Source organism: Nomascus leucogenys, chromosome X, assembly GCF_006542625.1.
Source record: "Nomascus leucogenys isolate Asia chromosome X, Asia_NLE_v1, whole genome shotgun sequence".
Taxonomy (NCBI): domain Eukaryota; kingdom Metazoa; phylum Chordata; class Mammalia; order Primates; family Hylobatidae; genus Nomascus; species Nomascus leucogenys.
The window spans coordinates 101832226-101858610 of record NC_044406.1 but is presented as its reverse complement, the minus strand read 5'-3'; the positions used below and the strand labels follow the sequence as shown (position 1 = coordinate 101858610).

At 39.1% G+C, this 26385-nt stretch overlaps 1 pseudogene; it reads left to right on the top strand.

Moving 5' to 3' along the window:
- The first annotated feature begins 9150 nt into the window (after positions 1 to 9150).
- Positions 9151 to 24422, top strand: LOC100592303 (annotated as a pseudogene).
- Positions 24423 to 26385: the final 1963 nt, after the last annotated feature.

Sequence of the window (26385 nt, the reverse complement as noted above, 5' to 3'; positions counted from 1 at the left end):
GAACCTTTGTTCTATTACCACATGCCTACATTTGTCATTTTATAGCTTTTAGAATTTTGCCAGTCTAATAAGTGTAAAATGATATGCACGCTGTTTTAATTTTCATATATCTGATTTTCAGTGATTTTGAACACCGTATCATATTTCTGCTACCTTTTTGAGTTTATTCTGTAAGTCGCTTGTTCATATTCTCTATCCATTTTTCTATTGGGTGTGCTAGCTTTATCTTTCTGCTTTGCAAAATACGCTTGTATATTCTAGATATTAACTCCTTGTTTGTTTTTTGTTTTTTGAAATTTCAAAATTCTTATCAGCTTCCATAATTCTATCATATAATAATTCTGTCAGAGATGTCCTTAGTTTAACAGAACTTTGATATTTTGAAGTTACCAATATAATCAATGTTTTCTTTTGCATTTGTGCAGTTAGATAAGGTCCTGATTACATTTTTCTCCATACGGTGAGCTGGTTTATCAATCTTTTTCTTCCATTGATTTGTTTTGCTATTATGTTCCATTTGTTCTATTTATTATTATTATTTAGAGACAAGGTCCCTCTATTTTGCCCAAACTGGACTTGAACTCCTGGGTCAAGCAGTCCTCCCACCTCAGCCTCTCAAGTATCTGGGACTACAGACACATGCCACTATGCAGGGCTAGTCTGTTATTCTTGAGGTAACTCCATAATTGCCTTTATAGGGTTAACTTAGCTATTCATAGACCTTTATTCATCGATATAAATTTTAGGCTGGCCACGGTGGCTCACATCTGTAACCCCAGCACTTTGGGAGGCTGAGACAGGTGGATCACCTGGGGTCAGGAATCCGAGACCAGCCTGACCAACATGGTGAAACCCCATCCCTACTAAATACAAAAAGTTAGCCGGGCGTGGTGGCACATGCCTGTAATCCCAGCTACTTGGGAGGCTAAGGCAGCAGAATAGCTTGAACCTGGGAGGTGGAGGTTGCAGTGAGCCGAGGTCGTGCCACTGCACTCCAGCCTGAGCAACAAGAGTGAAACTCCATCTCAAAAAAAGTATATATACATATTATATATAATAAATATATATAATATGTACATATATGTAATATATATATAATATGTACATATATATATTTTAAATAAAATTTATCAAGTTCCTCAAACAATTCAACTGGAATTTAGATTGGTATTGCATTAAACATGTTAAATTGGTGAGAATGTTTACAATAAGTTTTCCTATCCAAGAGTATGGACCATTTCTCCATTTATTTAAATAATATTTTATTCTTTTATTGGAATTTTTTCTCCATAAAGGCATTTGTTACTTTTGTCTTTATATTATTTGTAATTTCTTTTTGCTATTGTGACAGTTTCACATTTGCATGTCTCTTCTAGCACGTTATTACTGGTGTGAAGAAATGGAAGTTATTTTTGGAGATTGATATTTTATCTGGCAACCACTTTGAACTCTCATATTAATTATAATTCCGCAGTTTGTCTGCTGAATTTGTTGCTGATGATTTTTAGGTAGATTGTCATATTTTTATTGCAAGTAATTGCAGGGGTGTTTGTTTTTTGTTTTTTGTTTTGGCTTGCTTTTTTTTTTGAGATAGTTTCTCACTCTGTCGTCTAGGCTGGAGTACAGTGGCGCAGTCACAGCTCACTGTATTTTCAAACTCCTGGGCTCCAGGGATCCTTCCACCTCAGCCTTCTGAGTAGCTGGGACTACAGGCATGTGCCACCACACACAGCTAATTAAAATTTTTTGTGTGTGTAGAGTCAGGGTCTTGCTATGTTGCCCAGAGTTGCTAGTGTGGAACTCCTGGCCTCAAGCGATCCTCCACCTCAGCCTCTCAAAGTGCTGGTTTTACAGGTGTGAGCCACTGCACCAGGCCCTTTCATTTTTTATTAATTATTTTTTTCTTTATATCATTGGCCACGGCTGGCAGCAATAGGCTAAAAGTTAGCAGTGATAGATGGGAACTATGGTCTTGTTTCTGATCTCAAAGAGAATAAATCTAAAGTTTCTTCATTGTTATAATACTTATTATAGTTTTTTAAAAATGTAAGCTTTAACAAGTTAAAGAATTATCTTTCTGTTTCTCGTTTGCTAAAAAGTTTCCTCCTTCCTTCCTTCCTTCCTTTTTAGGGAATACAGAAAAATTAATATCTGTCCTTTATTGTCCACTTATGCTGCAGGAACTATGTTGTACATTTTACAGCATTATTCCTTTTTATTCTCAGAGCCACCCCAAACAAGTGAATACTACTATTAATCCTATTTTACTCATGAGGGAACAGAGCCTCAAAGGGGTTAAATTTTAAACATTATCCAAAGAATGATGGGAAGCTGGTACTCAAACCTTGGTCAGGCTGACTTCGAAGGCAGAATCTTAATGAAATGCAAGCATCGAAGTGTTATTAAGTACCTTTTGTATAAAGCCTTAAATATTTGCAGTTACCTCTTTAGGTCTTCACTGGCTTCTTTCTACTGACTGAGTATCCTTAAATTTGCTGCAGCATCCTGTCAGGGGTCGCCATGGACTTCTGGTTCATTTAACCAGCTTTGTTTCACCTGCACACTGAGCTCCCCTTTCAGCCTCTGGTCTTCTCATCATTGAAAAAACTCTAACTACCTGCACATTGACTGGAGAGATGGCATTAAATCACATTCCCTTTTAAATTTTCTCACACTGGGCAGGATCAAACAATGTTTCATGGTTAAAACCAAAGGAAATTAAGAAGTCAGGATTTTTTATTTCTTTGCTTAATATCTCTTTATATTCTAATATATTTAAAACTTTTTATTTTGGAATAATTTTATATTGATAGTTGGAAAAAATGTACCGGGAGGTCCCGTGTACTCTTTACCCATTTTCCCTCATGGTAATATCCCGTATAATGATACTATCAAACTAGGAAACTGATTTTGGTGCAATCTACAGAGATTATTTGAATTTAACCAGTTTTCTGTGTTCTCATGGACACACACACGTATGCATGTGTGTGTAGGCCTATGCAGTTTTATCACATGTGTGGATTCAGACTACCAGTTTAGATACAAAACTGTTTCTAGGGTCCCCCTCATGGGACTCTTTCATAGCCACATCCACTCCTCTACTCCATCTCTAAACCCTAGCAACCACTAATCTGTTCTCCATTTCTAATTTTGTTGTCTCAGTGTTATTTAAATGGAATCATACCGTATGTGATCTTCTGGATTTACTTTTTTCATTTAGAATAATTCCCTGAAGATTCATCCAGGCTGCTCTACAAGTTAATTATTCATTTCTTTTTATTGTTGAGTGTCTCCCACGGTATGCATGTACCAGATTTTAATCATTCACCTGATAAAGGCCATCTGGATTGTTTCTAGTTTTGAGCTATTATGAACAAAACTGCTATAAAAATTAGTGCACAAGTTTTTGTGCGAAGATAAGCTTTCATTTCTTTGGGAAATTAACTGAGGTGAATTGGGTTTCTTTCTTTCTCTTTCTCTTTCTTGTATTTGGGTCTTGCACTGTCACCCAGGCTGGAGTGCAGTGGTGCGACCACAGCTCATTGCAGCCTCCAACTCCTGGGCTCAAGCAGTCCTGCTGCCTCAGCCTCTTGAGTCATTGGGATTACAGGTGAGCCACCATGCTTGGCACTGGGTTTCTTTTTGATTATACATAATATTGAAAATCAGCAAAATTTTTGATAGTCTTGAAAGAAACATATAATTTCCTCCTTTATTAATGTGAATAAATTATATTGATACATTTTTTGTTTTTAAACTGGACTAGAAAGGTAGGTTGCATCCATACTGAGTCATTAAATAGGGAATTTGTGCTTACTTTACAATCAATGTGGAGAGATAAAAGATTTATGAGGAAAGTAATATTTTATATAGATTGATCTGGCCACAGGTTTTAGGATGAACTGAAGTAGGAACAGAGAGGAGATAGATGATGGGGCCAGGTGAGCAAAGACACAATCACTTTATAGTGGAAGAATGAGGATCAGGAGGACTAGGAGATTTCTATCCTGATGAAGGTGGCATATATAACAAGTTTAGTGATAGAAATGAGATCAGAATAAGAATCTATTATATATGCCACCTTCATCAGGTCATTTAACTTTTTTTGTTTGTTTGTTTTTGAGACAGTCTCACTCTATTGCCCAGGCTGGAGTGCAGTGGTGCCATCTCAGGGCACAGCAACCTCCACCTCCCAGGTTCAAGCGATTCTCCTGTCTCAGCCTCCTGAGTAGCTGGGATTACAGGCGCCCACCACCATGCCCAACTAATTTTTGTATTTTTAGTAGAGATGGGGTTTCACCATGTTGCCCAGGCTGGTCTCGAACTCCTAACCTCAAGTGATCTGCCTGCCTCAGCCTCCCAAAGTGCAGGGATTACTGGCCTCAGCCACTGTGCCTGGCCCATTTAACTTTTCTTGACTTCGGTTACCTTATTTGTAAAATGAGTGATTTGGCCTGAGTCCGCAAAATCCATAATTGCTTTCAAATCTGCAATTCTATAACTCCAAACCAGGAGGGAGCAGTCAGGAGTTTTTCCACTGGGAAAGGAAAACAGAAGATGGATCCGAAAAGCATCTTGAAGGTAAGAATCTACTTGGCTCAGTCAGTGATTGAAGGTAGAGCCCAAGATGAACTTTCAAAAAGACTTCTAAACTTCAATGCTGGGTGACAGAGAAAGGACAACACTATCAGTTCAACAAAAATGAACTCAGCTAGGTAAGGTCATTTTGGTTGAAGGACTTTTTAAAGTTTAATTTTCGATGTGTTTTGTCTGCACACAACGTAGTTGTGTTATACAACTCCTGGAGGCAGTATTTATATGGTGTTCTATGTAAATGGCTCCCCTTCCTCCAGGAGGTATATAGTACACCGCCTGCACAGCTGTAAACAACAGTCTTCACTGTGGACATCCAAGTGGAAATGTCCAAAAGATAGTTGGATATGGGTCTGGTATTTGGAAAGGAGTATACGTGGGAAATGTTGGCTTGGAGTTAAGGAGTTAGTGGTGGACAATATATAGAGACTGTACATTGAGAAAAAGTACATGCTGTGACTAGAACCAAGCCTTTAGCTGTAATCAAATGTATGATTTAGTTGGATTATTTCAATAAACCTATAAGTGTTGACTTTATAATAGTTTATTTTGTCTCATTCTGTGCATAATGTTGTATAAAAATCATGTATTGCCTAATTACAGATTCTTCATGCCTGTAAAAATGAGATGATTCTAAAATTAGCAAGAAGTTATATATCTATGGGCCAAGCATTTGGTTGAAAAGTGATAAAATAAATTTATTGCTCAACAGATGCATCCAAAAGTTTTACTTTATAAAAAGAGATTAGGTTATAAAAATGGGCAAAGATTCAGAGTTTCTTTTCTTCAGATAAGATGAAGAACTCCTCCTAAATTGTATTTATTCTTGAGTATTCACTCTGCACATTGCTGTCATGAATCTTTCTGGTTGATGGTTAGTCTGTGTTTGCAAGTTTTATCTCTAGGGAGGATGCCAGCCTGAGGCTGAGTTATAAGATATAAAAATGAAACCTACTAAAGAGAGGACCACCTGTGTTACTTTTGAGTCAATCCAACTGATGTTCTTGCTAGGAGATACATGGTGTCACTAAACGACTAAAAAAAATTGAACAAAGCAGATATATCTGAATCTATATTTTCTAATGTGTATCAACCTTCAAAGTCAAAGTGTAATCCTTTTGGGAGATTTGTTTACCATTGCTGGAGACTGAATGTTGGTGATCCCAAAATTCATATGTTGGGATCCTAACCCCCAATGGGATGATATTAGGAAGTGTAGTCTTTGGTAGGTGATTGGGTCATGAGGGCAGAGCTTTCATGAATGGGATTAATGCCCTTATAAAAGAGACTCCAGAGAGCTCATTTGCCTCTCTCACCAAGTGAAGACACAATAAGGCACCTTCTCTGAACTAGGAAGCAGGACTTCATCAGACACTGAATCTGCTGGTCCCTTGATCTTGATCTTGGACTTATCATCTAGAACTGTAAGAAATAAATTTCCATTGTTTTAAGCCATCCAGTCTATGGTATTCACCTATAAAAGCCCAAACAGAGCAAGATACCCATCTACTCACTAATTCATGAAATCTTTAGCTGCTGAGCTGATATATGAACTGTGCAAGAAAATAAATATGTTACATTATAAACACAACTGATTTCTGCCCAAACTTTATTATCCAGTTTAATCACATTTAAATCAATAGAATGACTTTTTGCTGGTTTCCACAAAGCATTCCTCCCTCAAAGAATTAAAATTTACCACCATCACACAAAGACATAAGAATAATACAGTGGACTTTGGGGATTTGTGGGAAACGGTGGGAGGGGTGTGAGGGATAAAGGACTACACATTGGGTACAGTGTACACTGCTCTGGTGATGGGTGCACCAAAATCTCAGAAATCGCCACCAAAGAACTTATTCATGTAACCAAAACCACTTGTTCCCCAAAAACCTATTGAAATAAAAACAATCATGTTTAATGGTAATGTAGCTATCCTAGGAAAAGACCAATCCGTTTTTATCACTCTTTATCATTGGCCCATCACAGATGACAGCTTTCTATCTTATGGAATCATTTGCACAAAGTATATATAAGGATGTATATTTGCAGCATTTCTTATAACAGTAAAAAAAAAAAAGATAGCCATCTAGTTAATGCCACTGAATCGTACACCTTAATGGTTAAATGACAAATTTTGTTATACATGTTTTGCATTTTTAAAAAAAAAATCGTGAAGAAACTAGTGAATTGTATACTTTAAATGAATTCATTGTACGGTATGTGAATTATGTCTCAATAAAGATATTTTTAATCCCCCCCAAAAATAAAATTTATCGCCATTGAGAAGATTCAAAACAATTATTCTTAGACCACAAAGGCATTCTTGAAGTTCTAAAAATTTTTGAAGAAATATGAGTACAATAGAGTCAGACAAGATGACTCCTTTAAAGATTGTTATGTTTATGCATAAATTTAGTCACATTATTTTGTCATAATGATTGTATGGATTGGGAGGAAGAACGTGTAATTTGTATCAGGCAGACCTGACTTCAATTATTAATTTTACCTCTTAAACAAATGTATGACCATCTGTATGTATGTGTCATCACTAAGACTGTTTCATTATCTAGTAAATTAGAGATGGTAATAATACTTACATCATAGATGCTTTGTGAGAATCAAATCAATGAAAAGTAATCAGCATAGTGTTAAATATGCATCTTTTGGATACCAGATTATTGTGAGGCGATTCTGTCAGTGAGTCAGTCTGTTCCTGGAGACTTCTCACTGATGCCAAGGACAGCTTCTTTTATGAAAGATAGAAGTCCTGGAAAAGTGAAAATTATCATATGGTAGCTCATGCTTCATGAATGGTTCTTGGGAATGATGAAGACTAAGGGCCATCCACACAACTAGGTAAGAATCAATCTCTACTTATTCAGCCAGTGAAGAAACTTGATCTTATTCTTTATTTAATTCCAAAATGTATTAAAGAAATATTTATATTGCTAATGAAGACAGGTGCTGTCTAAACCTTGTTAACTGAATTCTCATTTAAGGAGGCCCTTGATTAGGATTCTGGTTAACCTTCTAAGTCAGTAGGTTCCTCCCGCCTTCTTTACAATGATAAATAGCCTATTAAGTGTTCCTTCTGGTGGCAATGGCTTTCCTCATTTATAGTGTCTTACACATTCAAAGAGCTGACACCTCATCTTGTATATTAATTTGATACTAATTATGTAGTCAGTCTAAGCTTTCCTTTCCATGGCTTCTTCCCCAAGCTGTCTTCTTCCTGAGGGCCAGTTAAGGACTCAATTGCTGAGCAGACCGCTAGACCTCACTTCAAAAGGTTTGTTCATCTCCTTGGAATCACCCCTTTGAGCTCAGTCCTCTCACCTTTCATATTCAGATTGGACTGCATTAGTCTTCTGCATTGCTTTGTAAGGAAAAGAGAGAAAGTTGGGAGTGGGTGGAGAAAGAAAGAAACAGGGTGGGGAGGAAAGGAGGAGGAGGTGAAAGAAGGAGATTACATAAAGATGGAAAAATAAGAGTTGTATATAGGAAGCAACCTTCACTGCCAGAAGTTAAAGTGAATGGTTTATAACCTCTTAGAGGTCAAGGAACTTCTTTAAGATTCTGTGAAAGCTATAGCTCGTCTACCCAGAAAGAAATATGCTCATACGCACATACATAGGAAATTTCACATCCCATTTCAGAGAGTATACATATCTCATAAAGTGCATCCATAAGCTCCAGGTCAGTAGTCTACAACAATGACCTCCCATCACGAAATTCAATCACACCATTTGCAATTTATGTGACACCGATTTGAGAATCATTTTGTGAAAATATCTGACTTATCTTACAGTTGGTTGATTTCCTAGTGTTCTGCATGAGACCTTCCTCTGTCCCCACATTCTTTGGGCTTACCCATTTCCCAGGCTTCCACTGCCCTCTCTATGAGTAGTTAACCATTTTTTTCCCCTCTTTAGGAAACTCATGAAAGTTACAAAACGTCTATCCACAAACACACACATATACGTTTATAGTCTCAGTTTGGCGCTCAACCTTCTAAGCACTCATGTGCCACCCAAAGTTCATCCATGGATGCAAGATTTGGAACTACTGGATTAGAGGTAACTAAATGTTTATTTATTAAGTGGATTCAAGCATGTGGCATTTTTACTTGGTTACTAAATCTGTTCCAGTGGTTAGTGGAAAAAAGGTGTTTGTTTGTTTTTAAGAACTATGTAATCCAGCCTCAGATCTTCCTGGCTTTGAACTTCACTATGGAAATCTTGATTAAATCCCCAATGTTATAAATGTTTGTGGCTCACATGGAGCTCTGAAGAGCCCAGTATAGTCCCCTAGACTCTTCAGGGCACTGTGAGTCAGCAGTTAGGTACAGGCCTTGGTCCATTGTGCTCAATTAAGAACTAAGTCAACGTGTCTTATTACTAAGCTAAATCATAATGGAAAACCAGTCTCTTTCCATTAAAAATAGTCTTTTCTGGGTTAACTGACTTCCTTTGGATACTTCTCAGTGTTTTAGAATTTCAACTCGCCACACCTGCCTCCTTCCTCTCTAAGACAGAGAAGAGGCAATGAGTTGACATGGACATCTTTGTGTGGGTCCTTATTGGCCTCTACAGTAATTTCCTCAGCAATGCCCCCCTCAATCATTGGGAACTATTCTGGCATTCAATGATGAAGTCCAGGACTTGTGAAATACAAGGTCTATGCTCTCAGCTCATCTAGGCCCAGAGTTAGTCACCATTCTGCTGACTTAGACTCACCTTTTCCCTTGTCTGCCTTTCAGGCCCTCTGAATCTCAACCACATCCTCCATCCAGCCCCAGAGCTAGATTGTCCACCTGCAGCCCTTGCAGTAGCGTCAACTTGCTCCTCATGGCAATGGCCCCATGGGAGACCTGCCGGCTGTAAACATCCAGCTATTTTCTATATCCTCCACTGGGAGCATGTGAAAATATCTGGATACATTTACGCCAGGTAAAAGCTGAGGGAGACTTGGCCCTCTCTCTGCCTAGATCTGCCTTGCATTCATTTTTCTTCTGTTATGATTATCCCTTGTTAGTGAGGGGGCACTCAGAAAGGTGCTTGTTTTAGTCTATTTTCTGTTACTCAACATGATTTATAAAGAAAAGACATCTATTTCTCACAGTTCTGGGGACTGAGAAGTCCAAGAGCATGGCACCAACATGTGATGAGGGTCATCCCATGGCAGAAGGACAGAAGGCTGAAGCAAACATATGAGACAGAGAGAAGAAATCAGGCAAAACTCACTTTCATTACAAATTCAGTCTTGTGATAACTAACCCACTTCTGCAATAAGGGCATGAATCCATTCATGATGGATCTGTCATCACCTAATCATCTCTTAAAGGCACTACATCAAGTAAAAGTCAACATGAATTTGGGAGCAGACAAACATTTAAACCACAATAGTGGTGTCCCAGAGTTCCAAAGACCAAATTTGGAATAATTCCACTTTTTTTTTTATTTTTCCCCTAAACCTGTTGGAAAATGTCCCCAGATTCCACACTTATGATAATGGTGTGTGGTGGGGCGGGGCGCTGAGGGCCACATTTATCTATGGACTCTTCCACTTCCTTTGTGGCCTCTTACCCTTTCTTTTTCTATCTCTCACTTCTCAGAATGCTACAGTTTTGTTTCTGGATAGTGTACCCTTCACTTACATGATCTCTTGATCTCCCAAACTAGTAAAGCTCTAGAATGCCAACTGGCCAGGCTCCAGGCTTGCCTTCAATCGCTCTCTCTCTTTCTCTCTTTCTCTGTCTCTCTGTCTCTCTCCTACAGCTTCACTGCAGTGAAACCTACATACTATAAAATTCACCCGTTTTAAATGTACAATTCAATGGCTTTTTAGTAAATTTAGAGTTGTATAACTATCACTGTACTTTCGATTTTTAAACATTTTCATTATCCCAATAAGATCATTCATGCCCATGTACAGTTAATCCACTTTCCTATCTCCAGACCCAGGCAACCACTCATCTACTTTCTGTCTCTATGTATTTGCCTATTGTGGACATTTCATATCAATGGAGTCATACAATATATGTTGCTTTGTATCTGGCTGATTTTACTTAGCATACTGTTTTTGAGGTTCATCTACATTATAGCAATGTATCAGTATTTCATTCATTTTTAACACTGAATAATATTTCATCATATGACTATACCACATTTTGTTTATCCATTCATTTGCTGATGAATGTTTCGTTGCTTCCATCTTTTGGCTATTGTGAGTAGTGTTGCTTTGAACATTCATGTAAAAGTTTTTGTTTGGATACCTGTTTTTAATCCTTTTGGGTGTATACGTAGGAATGGAATTGCAGGGTCATATGGTAATTCTATGTTTAACTGTTTGAGGAACTGCCAAACTGTTTTTCATAGTGGCTACATCATTTTACATTTCTACCAACAGAGTATGAGGATTCCAATTTCTTCTCATTCTTATTAACACGGTTTCTTTTTGATTATAGCCATCCTGGTGGGTGTGACAGGCTTGGCTCTTGCTGTACAAAAGGAATTTAGAAGTCTCTGACTCCAAGACTGCTGTTTTCCTGAGAAGTCCTCAGGGAATTAAACACCTAATTTGATAATAAAATCCCAGTTAGGACTACTTGTTTTCTATATGGTGTTAACCATTCATTGAAGCACTGAAACCCACTAATTTACTGGCAGTGGTAATGGAGGGTGTCCTAAGGCAAAATTATTTAAGAAGAATGAAAATGGTTGAATGTTCACGCCTGTAATCCCAGCACTTTGGGAGGCCGAGGCGGCCGGATCACGAGGTCAGGAGATCGAGACCATCCTGGCTAACATGGTGAAAACCCGTCTCTACTAAAAACACAAAAAATTAGCCTGATGTGGTGGCGGGCGCCTGTAGTCCCAGCTACTCTGGAGGCTGAGGCCGGAGAATGGAGTGAACCTGGGAGGTGGAGCTTGCAGTGAGCCGAGATTGTGCCACTGCACTCCAGCCTGGGCGACAGAGCGAGACTCCGTCTCAAAAAAAAAAAAAAAAAAAAATTATTCGTGATATATTTGCTCTTGGATATGGATTGGAGAGAGGAAAGCTCAAAATTGAATATTACTCATAAAGCAATATGGGAACACGAATGGGAAAAGATATCAAAGGTTATTTGGCCAAATAGTGATTGTGGGAGTTGATGCCAACTGCATTAAGGAAAAAAGATGACCATCTGAAGGCAGCAAAAATATGCCCAATTAGAATTGGCCTAGAAGAACACTAAAATGAAGGTCATTTAACAAAGACCTCTGGAAAAAAAAGTGACAAAAAAGTTAAGTCAGCAGGATTGCTAGGAAGTAAGCACTAGAGCAAAGTGTGCTGTGTAATCAAAAGAGAAGAGACAGACTTTTCTGATCCTGGTCAGATAGTAGCTAAGATCAATTTCTCAAAAGATAGAACATTTGTCCTAGATATAGGAAGGGTAAGTAAAGTCTTATTAGAACAGAGGGAAATTTAATTAAGACCACAGAAAAGATCAGGGAAAATGAAGCCTTGCTGCTAATATAGTGATTTGAACTACTATGGAGGCCAAAACTCCCAAGTTCTCAAGAGACACACCTTCAAAAGATGATCCCAAGGCTTAGGTCTAAGCCACCACATTTTTGAGGAAGCAACCCATCTAGGGAGACCAGCAGCACAGTATATAGTAAGCTTCTGGCTCAGGCACAGTTTTAAATCCTGGCTCTACCATTTACTAGCTATATTACCTTAGGCATTGCATTCATTCTTCCTGAGCCTCAGCAACCTCATTTGCGAAACGTATATAATAATATTTACCCCACAGGGTTGTTGAGTGATTAAATTATGTAGCATCTATAAAGCTTGCAGCACATGGCAGGCACTCAGTATATGATACCTCTTATTATTATTACTATTATTGGGTGTAACAACAATGCTTTTAAAAGGGAGAAGAGAGATGTTAGTAACTGGATACCACTGGCATTACTGAATTTGGATTTTATATAGTTAACAGCAAATTTATACTCAATACAGACAAGGCTAGCAGTGGGCCTCATCTAGAAGATAACTAGCAGGACTTGGGCTTGAGATATCACAGAAAACGTTCATGGAAGGCAGGAGAAAGAATATTCATTATGGGTGAATTTTAAAAAGCTCTTTGAATTCAGCAAATCATGACTTTCTCTTCGAGCCATGATTGTGTTACCAGAAAAATGGGGCCTCAATTCAGACCTCAAGGGAGGGTTCTTGGATCTCAAGCAGGAAGGAATTCAAGGCAAGTCACAGAGTACAGTGAGAAGCGATAGCTTATTGAAAGTGACTCCATTACAGAGTAGGATGTCCTCAGAAAGCAAGCAGAACACGCCATCTTTAAGTTTTTCTTATATAGGGTCCTTGTCTATGCAAAGGCTAAATTAAGCTGTGCGAGTGAGCAGACAGGATGACAAAATTTATTATTCTGTTGATTTAAAGAAAACTGTCTTTGACATTTTACTGTGTATGTACATCAAACCATCTTGAAAACATATTGTTGTGGGCATTGGGACTCCTGAACTTTCTGCTGTTGTAGGAGTTTGTCCTTGCAGGCCATACCAAGCTTTTTTATTTAGCTGTGAACATCTTAGGACCACGGGTGGTGACTAGCAAGGAATGTGCCTTGTTAGTCTCAAGATGGAGTCTTTTGGTCATTTTATTTATTTATTTATTTATTTTGGGACGAAGTCTCACTGTGTCACCCAGGCTGGAGTAGAGTAGCGTGATCTAGGCTCACTGCAACCTCCACCTCCTGGGTTCAAGTGATTCTCCTGCCTCAGCCTCCCAAGTAGCTGGGATTACAGGCACCCGCCAACACGCCTGGCTAATTTTTGTATTTTTATTAGTGATGGGGTTTTACCATGTTGGCCAGGCTGGTCTTGAACTCCTGACCTCAAGTGATCTGCCCACCTCGGCCTCCCAAAGTGCTGCGATTTACAGGCATGAGCCACCGTGCCCAGCTGGAGTTGGTTTTAAAATGATGTCACTCTGGCTTTCCTAGGCTCCTGTTTCCCTAACAGTGCATATATAAAAGTTATATAAAAGGTGTGGGGCAAGGCGCCATATAGGACACTCCTTGCTGTCTCTAACACATCCTAATCCTGTTTCTACCTCAGGACTTGTTCACCTCTTATTCTCTCCACCTGGAACTCTCTTCCCTAAGATAACACATGAATTGCTCCCTCACTTCCTTCAGGCCTTTCCTCAAATGTCACCATCTCAGTGATGTTTTCCCTGACCACCCTATTTAAGGGAACCCCTAGTACACCGTACTTCCCTTTCTTGCTTATTTCCTCCATATAACTTTTCTTCGTCTAACATACTAATGTCAGCTCCACGAGCGCAGGATTTTTCCCTTTATGTCCACTGCTGTATCCTCACTGCTCAAAACAGTGCCTGGCACAGTGTGGTGCTCAAAAAATATTTCTTGAAAGAATCAATGATTTTATTCCATTTCAATGCTGTCACATGCCCAGGATCAATGGTTTTAAAATCAGAACAAAGGGGATGGGGAAAATAAATGAATGTGAAAAGAGGGGTGAGGCAAAGCCTACCACAGAGCTCCTTCCTTGATATGTTGCTTGCAGACCCCCCGATGAGGTTTATAGATCAGTGGAAATGTAAAAAAGGAACAGTTGATTTCCAGTCACAAGAGGCTGATCGAGGAAGTCCGGTCCACCTTTTGAGGTGATGTCTCCTTTGGTTTACTCTCAAAGTAAAAGTAGCAGATCGGCAGCGGAAAGGATACAAATGCACGAGGGATGCATTTGTAAAGACAATAGGGATGACTAAACCACTGATCCTGAATGAAAGCAGTATCAAAGTTGGGAGGTAAATAATTTGTAAAGACACTAGGGATGGCCAGGTGTGGTGGCTTTTGCCTGTAATCCCAACACTTTGGGAGGCTGAGGTGGGTGGATCACCTGAGGTCAGGAGTTCGAGACCAGCCTGGCCAACATGGTGAAACCCCGTCTCTACTAAAAATACAAAAATTAGCCGGGGTAGTGGCAGGAGCCTGTAATCCCAGCTACTCGGGGGGCTGAGGCAGGAGAATCGCTTGAACCTAGGAGTCAGAGGTTGCAGTGAGCCGACATCGCGCCATTGCACTCCAGCCTGGGGGACAAGAGCAAGACTTCATCTCAAAAAAAAAAAAAAAAAAAAAGAAAGACACTAGGGATGACTTAACTGCTGACGACCTCCCGTGTATCTCTCAGAGTCATGCCCTAAGTTCTGTAGACTTGGCATCCCACACAGAGGGAAACCTCTACCAGTTTTGAGAGTTAAGAACTTTGGGTTCCTGTATTTTACGCCCACCTCCCTGGCCCCTTATTCAGCATCCAGAGACAACTCGTTTTACTACAGAAGGCAAAAATTTCCCTATTCAGGATGTCATGTCACCAAGGCTCACGTTTTGTGCTGGGGCCTTGAAATTCTTCCTGTGTCAGCCCAAGAGTAATCTCTGTTTTTCTGTGCCTGAACTACAGGACCTAGTTTCCATTTTGGTCCTCACTGAGGCCTATTCTGGTCAGGTCTGGCCATGGCCAACCACACCAGTCACAGGTGTTGTGTAATATCACATTGGCAGAGCATCAGAAGAAAGGCAGCATGGTCTCACAATATATGAAGAATAGGCTTAAGAAGCAGGAGCCAAAATTGATGTAACAAAAGATAAGACTATCAACATGGTGACCCAATTGAGAAGTGTCACTACGTGAGATGAAAAGGTGAAAGAAGAGCCAGCAGAGTTATTGGCTCTTGTTTGCAGGAGAAGATGATACTAAACAAAATTGATTCGTAGAAATATAGACACCATAAAATGAAAGGACCATCTGGATGTTTGGGGAGCATATCAATACGAAATTATAGGACTGATCTCGAACATCCTAGTACCAGTTCCCAGTTCATTGTGTGTCTTCATTTACAGCATTAGGCCTTCCAGTGGGGACCTTTGACATGGCCCTCAGGAATTAGTCAGAATGCAGGATGCCACAAGAGAAGGGAAGGCTGGATATGACCAATACAGAATTATTGTATACTTTTGAGTTTCAGTGCTTTAAGAAAGTGGGAGATAGTTAATGGGGTTAGCTTCCAGCCCACCCACCAGTCCCCGTAGCAACAAAAGCTCATTAAGTGTCACACAACAGCCTTCTCAGCCAATGTTATGAAAGAGAAAAAACAAAAAACAGCAAGCCAATGCACATAAAGAGAGTTTACAAGGGTCTTATTAAAATAGAGTGAAGGTATGAGCGTAAAGAACCAAAAAAAAAAAAAAAATCACAATTTAAGTGATGAAAAATGGTGGGCACCTGAATAGGTGACTCACATCTTAGAGATGTGGTAGATTAAGTAGTGAAAGGATAATGGAAGAGTACTGGAGGGTACTGACTTAGCAAGGAATTTATACACACTGCCTATGAGCTTATTATTGAGTTTGTTTCTGGGGAATTTACAAATATAAGTCCGTATAATAAAGGAAAAGATGGCCTTTTCTATAGTCATAGTTTTAAGCAGTGAACCAGGAACCAGTGACATGGTTTTAAACCACTGATCCCGATGAAAGCAGTGTCAAAATTGGGAGGTAAATCTGGTTAGGTTAAGATTATTTTTGGTTTTCTCTATTTTCTGATGAGTTTGTGGTGCTGAGAGGGACATGGCGGGCAATGGGAGCAGGAGGGCTGGCTTTCTTAGACACCCTGTCCCTGGGATTAATTTCATATGCAAAAAAAATTTCCAAATCAAATAGTTACATGGAATGTACTGAAATGCAGAGAAAATTGTTAATCAGCAATAAAAAATAATGAAAGTAATTTTTAGAAACAACATTGTTTTCAACAACAGTATGGTGTGAGGAAAGAACATTGCCTGGGAATCCAAGCCAGTTCTAGTCTGAGGTCTGTCACTGCCACGCACAGCAGAGGACCAACATACAAGGCTCCTCCTGAGCCCAAAAGGCCATGACAAGATCAAAATAAAGGGAAACCTGTATTCCCACATAATCCAGAGATGGGAGCCATCCAAATGACAAAGACTTTGCATGATTCCAGCACCAGTATCCTACTTGTTGCCTAGAGATATTATGAGTGAAGTATACCTATTCTCACTTTATTAGGATCTTACACTATTGATTATCCCGTCTTTCCGAATCTTCCATTTTCCCTGGTTTTCTGGCTCATTTCCATTGCCATTTAAAGAGACTCTAGTTTCTCTCATCTTAATAAATGCTGACAGGATCCCAAATGCCTCTTCCATATCACTGCAATGTTCAGCATGAAAGAAAGATGGTGTAGATATAAGATAAATCTAAGATAAATGAGGTTAAGTAAAAACCTTGTAGTACTAAATCTGAATGTGCAAATAAAGTTCCTGTTATCCAAACTGAAGGACTGAAGAAAGGAAAGACTTCCTGTTCCTTCATTATAGTTCCAAGCTCCAAGCAGTGACCAAAGAACCACTGGTATGGTTATATATATGTATATACCTGTGTCTGTCTGTCTATCTATCTATCTATCTATCTATCTATCTATCTATCTATCATCTATCATCTATCTATCCTTGTGTTATATATATATATAGACACAGGGATATGTGTCCATATATATATATATATATAGTCATGCTCTGTCACCCAGGCTGGAGTCCAGTGTTGCAATCGTGGCCTACTGAAGCCTTTACTTCCTAGACTCAAGCAATCCTCCTACCTCAGCCTCCTGAGTAGCTGGGACTACAGGCATGCGCCACCATGCTTGGCTAATTTTTCTTTTTCTTTCTTTCTTTCTTTCTTTCTTTCTTTCTTTCTTTCTTTCTTTTTCTTTCTTTCTTTCTTTCTTTCTTTCTTTCTTCTTTCTTTCTTTCTTTCTTTCTTTCTTCTTTCTTTCTTTTTTTTTTTGTAGAGATGGAGTTTCACAATGTAGCCCGGGCTAATCTTGAACTCCTGGGCTCAAGAGATCCACCTACCTCAGACTCCAGAGCTGAGACTATAGGTATGAGCCTATAGTACCTGGCCCTATAGTACCTGGCCGGTATGGTTTTAAGCTGGTGAAAGTAGCATCTATGTTGGAAGGTGGAGCTGGTTACATTTGCACTATTCTTAGTTTCCTCTGTATTTTCCTATGTTTCTTTTGTGGTTCAAGGTACATTTTCTTTGCCTGTGATTAAGGATTGTGTGGTTCATGGGAACATAAAGTAATGAGACCTGTTTTCCCATAAGACAGATACATTCACTGAGGAGTTTATATGCTTTGCTCTGAGATAATATTTGTACAACAAAAAACCTGAAGTGGTTCTCAAAGTGTCAATATCTTAGTCTGTGCCAAATAAGATAGCTGAATAAACATAACTGAAGTAACCAAATACCGCCAATTTGATAGCAGCATATAGGCATGTCCTGATTGTGGAGAATAACAGGTATATTCTGTTATTTACTGTTATTAAATGTTAATAACTGCAAACCTACTCTTTTACTTGGAAATCAAAAGTATGTGTCTATGTCTAGATATTTGAGTTTAGAATTATATCACAGTTAGGTCTTTAATAATGATCACTCTAAATCCTTATGTCATGCTATCTCCATCCTTAAGTATAACTAAATCACAGGCATATTTTTCATAACTAACCACATTTGAAAATCTTGATGCAGAGTAGATAACATATATTCCTCTTGACAAAATATCAGGTGCAATATAGATCAGAAATATACATTCCCAGATTTTATCCCAGAAAATACGTGAACTCAAGATGGGGAGCTACCACTTCAGTTTTTTTTTTTTTCTAATTGTCTTTGCAAGATTGTATGATGTATTGATGAAAACTTGAAATATAGTGTTATCTACATTATAATGTATAGCTTCCTCTTTAAGAAGTAGCTTATACATTGGCAACTGGGGATAGCTATCTATCATAAGCTAGAGTTCAGTATGTGTGAAAGAGAATTAGAAAAAGATACTAAACTTATGTGACTGAATCACTTCCACAAAAATTTGGAACAGCCTTGATTAAACAAGAATGAACCAAAACTATAAAAAATGAACTCAGAGACTCGAAAGTTGAGATCTGTAAAGATCAAAACTAAATAATTATTATTGTGTCTTGATGCAGTCACTAAGAATTTTATTGTGTATAATTTTTACTTCAGTGTTGAACAGCCATTGTGATAGGAAAAATTTCAGTTCTCAACACTTTTGCTTCATCAAGGATGGAATAAAACAAAGAGTTTGTGCTATCTTGGTTTTTGGTTATAATAAAAGCTATTCAAACAGTTTTTATATGTTTATTATTTTCCATCTATTTTTCTGCATGCTCCTTTGTTCATATGATACTGCCTCAGTCAGGCTTGGTGAAATCGGTGAGACTGGCCAGGTCAACAAGGCCTAGAACTGGACCAAACACAGGAGGATGATTCAGGAAGTAGAGAGGAACATCAGGAAGATGAGGTAGTAAATTACAGGGACTCAGCCACAGGCATTAAGGTTAACATACAACACTCCCATCTCTAGGACTCTGATTTTGGACGAGTCATGGTGAGACTCTAGTTCTGTAGAAGCTGAATGTCAAGCAGAAAGTCGTACATAAAAGAAAGAATATCTGGGAACTGGAGTGCAATTCAAGTGGATTTATTAATAGCAAACAGATCAGAGAGCTATTACCAGAACAAAGTGCAGAAATAGCGCAGGGCCATCAAACAGGTTGACTTTTATAGAGAATGGATGGTAGGTAGAGTTTCTTATGTTCTCACTGTCTGTGACCTGATTTTTACCAGAACTTGGAGTAAGGCTAATCCTACCAATAGGATTACGTGGCCCTGATTATAGTGTTGGAGGCCTGCTAGGCAGAATTAGGCAGATCATTGTTCGCTAAATAAATTATCGTTTGTTTAAGTTTAGTACAGGAGTTGCAAACTATGACCTACTGCTTATTTTTGTATGGCCCATGAGCTAAGAATGATTTGTACAACGTTTAAGTTGCTAAAAAAATAAAAATGAATAATATTTCTTGACATGTGAAAATTTTATGAAATTCAAATTTCAAGGTCCATAAGTAAAGACTTATTGGAACACAGCCATGCTTATCTGTTTTCATATTGAATATGGCTACTTTCATGCTACAATGGCAGAGGTGAGTACTTGTGACCAACACCCTATGGTCTGGAGAGCCTTAAATATTTACTGTCCAGACCTGTACAAAAAAAGTTTGCTGAACTTGGTTTAGTGTATACGGTCTGTGGATATAAAGAAATTTAATAGCACAATATTTAGGGCCTGATCATGTTTAATTCTTTAAGAAGTTGCATACAACTCAGGGTAGAAATAAAAACCACAGCAATTGATGAGTATGATGTTTTGTGACTATTTAAGAATTGACAAAGAGAAGAGTTAAGTGAAACAAAGTATATGAGGTAGCCTTTCCTAGCCCTGCTCTGACAGAGACTAGGACTATTCTGCCTCCTACATTGAGTGAGCCAAATCCTGCCTACAACCAGCAGGACACTAGGCATTCCTCCTGACAGCCGGCATGATAAAATAGACATGATCCCCCAGGCACCTTTATGTCTGTTGTGTGTTCACTGAACTGCATCCTCTTCTCTGACCACCCATCCCCCTCTAGTGTTGGATTACCCTCTGTGATTGACTTTTTGCCTTAGTTTTCTGATTAGGGTTGTAATTCCCACTTTGAGGCTAGAACTAATCCTGAGTTCCAGCCTAATTGCCTAGGGCCCTGATTCTCTAAGAAATCCTTCCTATTCCCATTGCCCCTGGGAGCTGGATCCTGTTTTGCATAGCTTCCTCTTTTAGCTGGCATCTTGCTGTAATCCAAATAGACCATCTGGGATCAGTTCTTGCCAGCAAATGTTTGGTTCTACTGCTTTCCGTGACCCAACTCCAGGACTTGATCATCCTTTGAATAAAGCCCGTTTGTCTCATCCTTTGAACTTTGATTTGACATGCCAAGCACAATCTTTTTTTAAAAAAAAAGTTGTGACAGGGTCTTGATCTGTCACCCAGGCTGCAGTGCAGTGGTGTGATTTCAGCTCACTGCAGCCTCAACTTCCTGGGCTCAGGCAATCCTCCCACCTCAGCCTCCCAAGTTTCTGGGAGTACAGTCATGTGGCACAATGGCCAGCCAATTTTTAAATTTTTTATAGAGGTGGGATCTCGCTATATTGTACTGGCTTGTCTTGAACTCCTGGCCTTAAACAATCCTCCTGCCTTAGCCTCCCAAAGTGCTGGGATTACAGGTATAAGCCACTGCACCTGGCCCCAAACACAATCTTGAAGGTACATTCCTATAACCAAGTTAGTCCATGAAATTTCAATCCAGCCTTTTCCAAGATTCTGTCCTACTCCTTTCCTCTTCTTCCTTCTGCTGAGGTCCCAGCATGCATCATGGTCTAGTATACATTTATTATAGTAGCCAACAGATCATAGACAATTAGAGCTGGAAGGAATCTTACAAGCTATAGATGAGAAGACCAATTTAGAGGTCCACAAACGGGAATATACGTATCAGTTCACTTTAACAAACAAGGAATAAGTAGACCCACATCCTCCAAGAAGTGCCTTGGAAATAAAAGTTAAATGTAGTTAACTGCCCTCAGTGAGTCAATTTTGAATTTATTTATTTTTGACTCATCATTAAAAAAAGACAAAGAAACAAAAGTGGGAGAAATCAAAATGACTGTAATAAGTCTGTCCAAAAAAGGAAAAGGAGAAAGAGAAGGAGGAAACCCATAATTTGAGGCCATATGCAAATAGAATTGGTTTTGCCAAGATGTCTCATTGTCTACCACTCCAACTCCCCTTTCCATTTCTGACAGTTGTCTCTTGGATTCTGTGTGACTACTTTAATGCCTAAATCTTTACAAGGAGAATCTCCAAATAAAATCTCAAATTATAACTTGCTTGGTTTCATTTGATTTAATGATCTGAACAGCACGAGTACTGGCCAACCAGAAAGGAAACCAGCTTATCATCAGCCCTGCCTCTATCTACAGAAGCAAAATGAAAGGAGCACTGAGGCACTTATGGCAATTTCGCAAGGGAATCAGGTAAATATCCCTTGCTATCATGGGAAAACAGTGGTGGAGTTAGGGTGGGAGTGGGGATTTGTATAGGGTCTTCCCTGGCTAATTACTCAGAATTATTTCCCTGTAGAGGCAGTGTCCGTCTCTTGTATGTGGCTGCTGAAGCGGATCACTGCATAGCAGGTCCAATCAGTTAAGCAATTTTAATAATCAATGCATTTTCCCTCTGCGTTCATTCTGCTGTGAACTAGATCGTGAAGATCGCTATATCAATTTAATCAATCGTGCCTCAAGATTCAATGTAGCTACTGCATGTAGATTTTTAAAATGTTTGTTGCAACAACTCATGCCTCTCCCTGTCACTTATTAATATATTAAGAATTTAATAGCTCTTGACTGGCTAGTGTGGAATACATTTATAGTATCCAGCACATAGTAAGCCTAATAAATATTTGTTGATAGCATTTAATGACTAACTGTACAAGTCATAATAGAATAATATAGACATTCATTTGGAAGTAGAGTATGCCTTAGATTAGGCCAGTGGTTCTTAACAGGAATGATTTTGCTACCTGCTCCCAGGGGACATTTAGCAATGTCTGGAGACATTTTTGGTTCTCACAACTAAGAATGGCAGGGTTTCTGGCATTGATTGGGTAGAGGCCAGGGATGCTGCTATATATCCTAGAATGTACTGGACATCTGCTTTAAAAGAATTACCCTGTTCAAAATGTCAAGAGTCCGAGATTGAGAAATCCCAGATTAGGCAGATAATAGATATTGAGCAGTTTGGCTTTTTTAAAAGTAGATGAGGAGGAGTGATTAGGCAGAGCTCAAAGGAATTTAGGACAGTAAAACTACTTATGACAGTACAATGGTAGGTACATGTCATTGTACATTTGCCAAAATCCATAGAATGCACAGTACCAAGAGTGAATGCAAGTGTACATTATGGGACTCTGGGTGGTCATGATGCCTCGATGTAGGTTCATTGATTGTAATGAATGTACCACTCTGGTGCCAGATGTTGATAGTGGGGGAGGCTGCGCATGTTGTGGTGGGCAGGAGGTATATGAGAACTTTGTACTTTCTGCTCACTTTCGCTGTGGACCTCAAGATGCTCTACAAATAAGCCCCTGTTAAAAAAAAAAAGGAGATGAAGGTTCCCTTACATCAACTGTTTAAGAGTCGGTCTGTAAGAAGGAACAACCTCTCCTCTTCATCTCTGTCATCTGCTAGGCAGCTGTGAAGCAGAAACCAAGCCCTTGCCCAAGCAGTGTTTGTAGACCTGGAACCCATGGTCATTGATGAAGTTCACTTTGGCACATACCATGAGCTCTTCCAACCTGAGCATATCATCACGGGCAAGGAAGATGCTGCCAATAATTATGCCCGAGGGCACTACACCATTGGCAAGGAGATCATTGACTTCATGTTGGGCCAAATTCATAAACTGGCCAACTTGTGCACAGGTCTTCGGGGCTTCTTGGTTTTCACAGCTTTGGCAGGGGAACTGGTCCTGGGTTCACCTCCCTGTTCATGGAATGTCTCTCTGTTGACTATGGTAAGAAATCCAAGCTGGAGTTCTCCATTTACCCAGCCCCTCAGGTTTCCACACCTGTACTAGAGCCCTACAACTCCACTCTCACCACCCACATCACCCTGGAGCACTCTGATTATGCTTTCATGATAGACAATGAGGCCATTTATGGCATCTGTTATAGAAACCTTGATATTAAGGCCCAACCTACACTAACCTAAATAGGTTCATAGGTCAAATTGTGTCCTCCGTCACTGCTTCCCTGAGATTTGATGGAACCCTAAATATTGACCTGACAGAACTCCAGACCAACCTGGTGTCCTATCCCTGCATCCACTTCTCTCTGGGCAACTATGCCCTCTGATATGGTTTGGCTCTGTGCCCCCACCCAAATCTCATTTTGTAGCTACCATAATTCCCATGTGTTGTGGGAGAGACCTGGTAGAAGATGATTAAATCATGGGGGTGGGTATTTCCAGTGCTGTTCTCGTGATAGTGAATAACTCTCACAAGATCTGATGGCTTTTAGAAACTGGAGTTTCTCTGCACAAGCTCTCTCTTTGCCTGCTGCCATCCATGTAAGATGTGACTTGCTCCTCCTTGCCTTCCACCATGATTGTGAAGCCTCCCCAGCCATGTGGAGCTGTAAGTCCAATAAACCTCTTGCTTTTGTAAATTGCCCAGCCTTGGGTATGTCTTTATCAGCAGTATGAAAACAAACTAATACACCTTCATCATCTCTACTGAGAAAGCCTACCATAGACAGCTTTCTGTAGCAAAGATTACCAATGCTTTCTTTGAGCAAGCCAACCAGGTGGTGAAACATGACCCTTACTATGGTAAATACATGGCTTGCTGCTTGTTGTACCATAATGATGTGGTTCCCAAAGATGTCAGTGCTGCCATTGCCACCATCAAGACCAACTGTACCATCCAATCTGTGGATTGGTGCCCCACTGGCTTCAAGGTGGCATTAATTACTAGCCTCCCACTGTGGTGCCTGGCAGAGACCTGACTGAGATACAGAGAGCTGTGTGCATGTTGGTCAACAACACAGCCATTGCTGAGGCCTGGGCTCACCTGGACCACAAGTTTGACCTGATGTATTCCAAGCATGTCTTTGTTCACTGGTAAGTGGGTAAGGAAGTGGAGGAAGGAGAGTTTTCTGAGGTCCATGAGGACATAGCTGCCCTTGAGAAGGATTATGAGGATGTTGGTGTGGAGTCTGTTGAAAAAGAGGATGAAGAAGAAGAAGAATACTAAAGTTAAAACAGCAGAGGCAGGAGAATCGCTTAAACCTGGGAGGCAGAGGTTGCAGTGATTCGAGATTGCGCCCTTGTACTCCAGCCTGGGCAACAAGAGTGAAACTCCATCTCAAAAAAACAAAAAACAAAAAACAAAAAAGAAACCAGCACAGATGCTGCTTTCACAGGGAAGCTTATTCTGTTTCAAACATTGAAAAATTGTGGTCTGATGAGTTAATTTGTATGCAGCAGTGTATGTGTATGCTCTCATATACAATTACTGACTTAGGCTTAAAACATGTATGCTGTATTACAGACTCAAGCTGTTCATTTCTGTGACGGGTTTTAACTAAAGTATTGCCTGTCTTTAAAAAAAAAGGATATGAAGTAGTTGGAAATAGAATTTTGGTTTTCAAAAATTAGTTTGTCTTCATTCTAAAATATTTTGGAGAAAACTGAAGACATATTGAAATATTTACCTTATGCTTCAAAATGACATATGTCATGTGACACATTTTCTTTGATTAACTTTTCTTTCCATGTAGTTTTTTTTTTTAAAGTCGTTTTCATTAACCACCTTAATTACAACCAATTTCAAAGTGCACTTGTGGTACTCTCAACATGTATGATTGCCCCACTTCTAAGCAGGTTTAAGGAGACCCTGCTCGCAATTTTCCTCCTTTACTAGTAGCAAGGGAGAGCTGAAAAGGAGCTTTCAATAGGCTGTGTTTTATAATGTATGCAGAGCGATGACAAATTCACTTAAATCCAGTATCAGGTTCTAAAAATATCTGTGATGCAGGGAGGGAAAGAAATAGTGCTGGTAAAAGATACTTTAGTCTGCTGCCTGCTAGACATACTGGGAACAATACTGTGTACTATCTGCCATAGCCAAAATTCCATTCACAAAGTGAAGACTAGCATGATCTACAAAAGTCGTTTCCAATAGACCAATAATAGCCTCAAGGATATGAAAAACCTCAAACAATCCTATTTTCAGCATACACTTTTTGAATTAGTGAATGATGTTTAATAATAAACATTTTTAACATTCGCTAGTGTTTTCCCTATTTTTTCTTTTTTCAGCCTTCTGTAATTAAACATAAGGTACTGTAACAACAAAGTGCCAAGATTATAAACCCATGAAAATGCACAAAATTTGCCATACTCTTTAAGAGTAATAGTACTTATCTCAAGCTTTATGTCTAACCTACTAAAATGATGAGGAAATAGTTTATCCAAGAGTCAACATTATTTACCACGTAGCATTTAGAACTGTAAGCTATTATCATAGCCCATATATCATTGTGACTTTTATGAAAAGAGAAGATTTTTAGCTTTTCATTTTGCCAAGTTCAAATCCCTAACCTAATATTTCATTTCCAGGTATTTTTTTCAGTACCTAGAACTATAGTCTATTATCACAGATATACTTTATGAATAAGTAAAGCTTTACTTCCTCCGCTGAACTCCTCAAGGCCAGGAACCATGATTATTCATCCAATATCACGATGTTTGCCTAGTGTACTTCCTGGCACCACAGGAGGTGACCAATAAATATTTATTGAATTTTATTGACTACATGAACATTAGCTACTTTTAATTGTTGATGTGTGAAAAATGAGATTTCAGGTAGTTACACTAAATAAACCTTATTCTTTGTTTCACTTAAATTTCATGTTTGGTTTAGATTTTCAGGAAACCAGAAAATAAACAATTTTCTCATATATGAGTAAAAGTTACTAAACTATGCTCTGCAGATGCTTTTCTATTTGAAAAAAAATTGATGAAGGGATGAGATAACCTAAGATTTTTAGCATATTAATTTTTAGATAGCTAGCAGCACAGTAACTTCATCAATGTGAAGCCTACGCAGGACCTGTAAACTCATGCTATATTACCCAATACTTCTCTAACTTAGTACCATATTATTATCAAGATTATCCCATTCACCTATCAAATGTCAATCCAGTTTCTTCAGT